We start from the raw sequence: 3,975 nt of genomic DNA, 5'->3' as shown, positions 1-3,975 counted from the left end.
AATTAAACGTGCAATTAGTGTTTGATTTGGTCTCCCCTGTTTCCCTCCAACTATGCCCATGTTACTGAGCAGTAACAATTAGTGGGTAGTTGAGGGAAACATGGGTATCCAACCTGAGGTAAAACTCCTCTATAAAAGGAAAAGAGTTTTAGCTTTTTCAAATACACAACTGATCTTTGCAAAATATATTTTAAAGAGCTTAAACGTTTATAGAGAATCAGTTTACAAAAAGAGTGTTCCTTGAGCTCCTTATTGCTATAAGCTTTATTACGTACTAGAGTTATCTATCAAATAGTATTTTGGGTTTAAGGGTTGAGTGATCCTTGAGTGACTTAGAGTTAAGTCAGAGAGAGAAAGAGTGACTTAGAGTTAATTCAGAGTGAGAAAGAGGAGCACAATAATCGACGGAGATTGCTGTGGGGAACTCGTGTTCGAGAGGAACTCGAGTTAAAGAGCGTATTTGTAATAGAGGTATTACGTCAATACAAAAGAGTTGTGAGGTTCTTCTTGATTAGGGTCAAGAAGGTTCCCCAGTTTCATATCTTTCTTCGCTTATTGATCACAATTTCGTATTGTTTAAATTCCGCAAGAAACTTACCCAAGTTCCCAAGAAACAATTCACCCCCCTCTTGTCAAGTGTTCCTACTGAACTATCAGGATCATAAAGGAATTTCGGATCGCTTCTGTTCGGATTAAACGGATTCGGATTGTCACGGATCGGTCTATATTCGAATTGGGATCTTAATCGGATCAATATTAACGGGTTGGGTCGAATTCGGGTTAAATATAATCGCACCGGATCGGATTCCGGATCTTAGCTCGCGGGTTCTAAACGGTTCGGGGGTTCACTGGGTCGGATTGAGAATCGACACCTTTAACCAAAACAAATACTACATTACTAGTAATACCTCCATTTAAACAGATTAAACAGGACAATTTACACGCACACAAAAAAAGGAGAGACATTAAGAAGATACCTTGAGCACTCTCTCGTTGAAGACCCAGGAGAAATCTGCAACGACTTTCGGGCCAGGCTCATCTTCATCCTTTTATCTTGTTTTAATTGTAACAAAATGGCTACTTTGAAATAGCGGGTAAAAGGATGGAAATCTTCAAAATATGTGAGGACTCTACTAACCAACGCATTCAATCAAACCCAACAAATGATCAGAAAAACAAATACATCTTCTACCCAAATCCCAAGTCAGTTGGATCTTTCATTGCATTTCCATGTCACAAACCTCAAAGAAGCCTCAGAGTTCTATTTCTCTTTATCCAACAATCAAAATCAGCTGAAGAAATCAGGAAGATTCAAACCCACATGACGAATCACGGTTTTCCCCAACTAAGATTAGGAAATAAGCTATTGGATGCGTATTTAAAACTTGGCAGCCTTGGTTATGCAAACCAACTGTTCGATGAATTGCCTCAAAGGCATGTTGTTGCTTGGAATGCAATGATTTCTTGTTATATAAGGCAAAGGAGGAGTGCTGAAGCTGTAAGTTTGTATAAAAGAATGGCATTGGAAGGAGTTTGTCTGGATGATTTTACGCTGTCCAGTATTTTGAAGGCATTTTCTGATCTGAGTCTTGTTTTTGATGGCCAAAAAGCTCATGGAAAAGCGTTTGTTTTCGGGTTGGAGATATCAAATGTGTTTGTTGGAAATACCCTTGTTGATATGTATGCCAAGCTTGGTAAAATGAGGAATGCCCACTTGGTAGCGGATCGAGTTTTGGAAAAAGATGTGGTCTTGTTTACTACTTTGGTTGTTGGCTATGTTCAAAACGGGGAAGATGGTAAAGCAATGCAGGCATTTTATCAGATGATTAGCGAAGGAGTTAAGGGGAATGAGTATACTTTTACTAGCTTATTGGTGAGTTGTGGTAACTTGAAGGATTTATGTCTAGGCAAATTAATACATGGGTTTATAATAAAATGTGGTCACGAGTTTGAAATTTCTCCGCAGACATCACTTTTGACTATGTACTCGAAATGCAGCATGGTTGACGATTCACTTAAGGTTTTTGAACATGTTCTTAACCCAAATTTGGTGTCTTGGACATCCCTTATTGTTGGTATTGCACAAAATGGCAGAGAAGAAGTTGCCCTGTCCAAATTTTGACAAATGATACGCAGTTCGGTAATTCCAAACTGCTTTACCTTGTCTGGGGCTCTTATTGCATGCTCCAGCCTTGCAATCCTTGACCAAGGGCAACAAATACATACCATTATACTAAAATTAGGTTTACACTTGGATAAGTTTATTGGAGCTTCCCTAATTGATTTCTATGGGAGGTGTGGTTGTGTGGAACTTGCGAAGCCGGTTTACGATAGCTTGTTCAACCGTGATCTGGTGATTGTGAACACAATGATGTATGCTTATGCTCAGAATGGTTTAGAACATGAAACACTAGAACTGTTTCAACGAATGAAAGCCATGGGGCTTGAACCCAATGATGTTACTCTTGTTAGTGTTCTATTAGCATGCGGCAATGCAGGTCTGGTTGATGAAGGCATTCACATCTTTGACACTTTTGTTAGAAAATGTAACATTCAGATCACTAAAGAACACTATGCTTGCATGGTAGATATTTACGGACATGCTGGAAGGCTTCAGGAGGCAGAGTCACTTATAAATGAAGTTGATAATCCAGATATTGTTTTGTGGAGGGTACTGCTGACTGCATGCAGACTACATGGAGATATTACCATGGTAGGAAGGATTCTTAAAAAAGTAGCAGAGCTATCACCTGGAGATGAGGGAAGCTTAGTTCTATCCTCCAATATTTATGCAGCAAAAGGTAATTGGAGTCAAGTTATTGGGGTGAAGTCGTTAATATGGGGGAATGGATTGATCAAAAAGAGTCCTGCTATGAGCTGGGTCAGTATAGACGGTGAGGTTCACACTTTTATGGCAGGAGATTTCTCCCATCCAAGATTTCAAGAAATAGATTACATAATTAAAGAACTCATGAAGAAAGTTAAGGAGTTTGGGTAACTGTTGTAGATGTAAGGACTGTCATAGAGGGGGTATCCTTTCACAATGGTTTAGAGGAACCGTTATTAAGTGTACAAATCCTCATTTCCTAATAACCATTGCCTTTTCTTTCCAAATATTGGAGGCGAAACTGAAAACTCATTACACTCTTTTCAGCCTATGTAGGATTCGAACCCACATCCATGTGCAACAACACATTGCTCTGCCTTTTTGAGCTAATAGGCTTTAGAAGATCATTGAAGACTAAGAGTTGCAACTATACAATACTACAGAATATAATAATAAACACAACATTAAAGAACACCGGTATTCACAGCTTTTTTTTATAGAAAAAAAGTTATAGTGAAATGATAATACTCCGTAATAAGTATCCAAGTCACAAATATGATTGCAATGCCACAAAACGCATAAATTATGTAAGGCATTTAAAAAAAATACTTGGATTAAATATAGGGAGGAGTCTGAAGAGAATAAAAGTAATATAGTAGTGAAAGACAATCCTATACTTCAAACTTTAGCACTAAAACTCCCAAAATTTGAGTAAGAGAGCCGTGAGAATAATACATCTATGCAACGTTTTCAAATAAGAATAAAAATCTTAATTAAGGAGGGTTAAACATAAAACAATATAATGACTAGATGAGTTTTACTGAGGACATACATGTATAAATTATAGTGTTTTGATCAATAGTGAGCATATACCAGTCTGCTTCTTATCAACACTTGATTCACGCCCGTGTTGCTGTCAATTAAGAACAGAAAAAATCATTGGTACACTAGACGTATAAAACTCGGTATTTGGTTTATAAAAAAAGAAACTACCACAGTACCACCTACAAGAGCGTAAATTCCACTCGAGACTGCAATAAGGAAGAACATACTATCTATAACGAATAGTACCAAAAATATATTTTTGGATGTATAGCTTAATAGGTCTAGCACTAGATAGAAAGAAGCACTAAATAATTGTCATGTTG

General features: G+C 37.6%; 1 pseudogene; it reads left to right on the top strand.

Moving 5' to 3' along the window:
- The first annotated feature begins 688 nt into the window (after window positions 1-688).
- LOC110790268 (pentatricopeptide repeat-containing protein At5g65570-like) lies at window positions 689-3,114 on the top strand (annotated as a pseudogene).
- Window positions 3,115-3,975: the final 861 nt, after the last annotated feature.

This window comes from Spinacia oleracea, chromosome 6 (genome assembly GCF_020520425.1).
Source record: "Spinacia oleracea cultivar Varoflay chromosome 6, BTI_SOV_V1, whole genome shotgun sequence".
NCBI lineage: Eukaryota > Viridiplantae > Streptophyta > Magnoliopsida > Caryophyllales > Amaranthaceae > Spinacia > Spinacia oleracea.
Note: the sequence above shows the minus strand (reverse complement) of the source record. Positions and strands in the feature narration are given on the sequence as shown.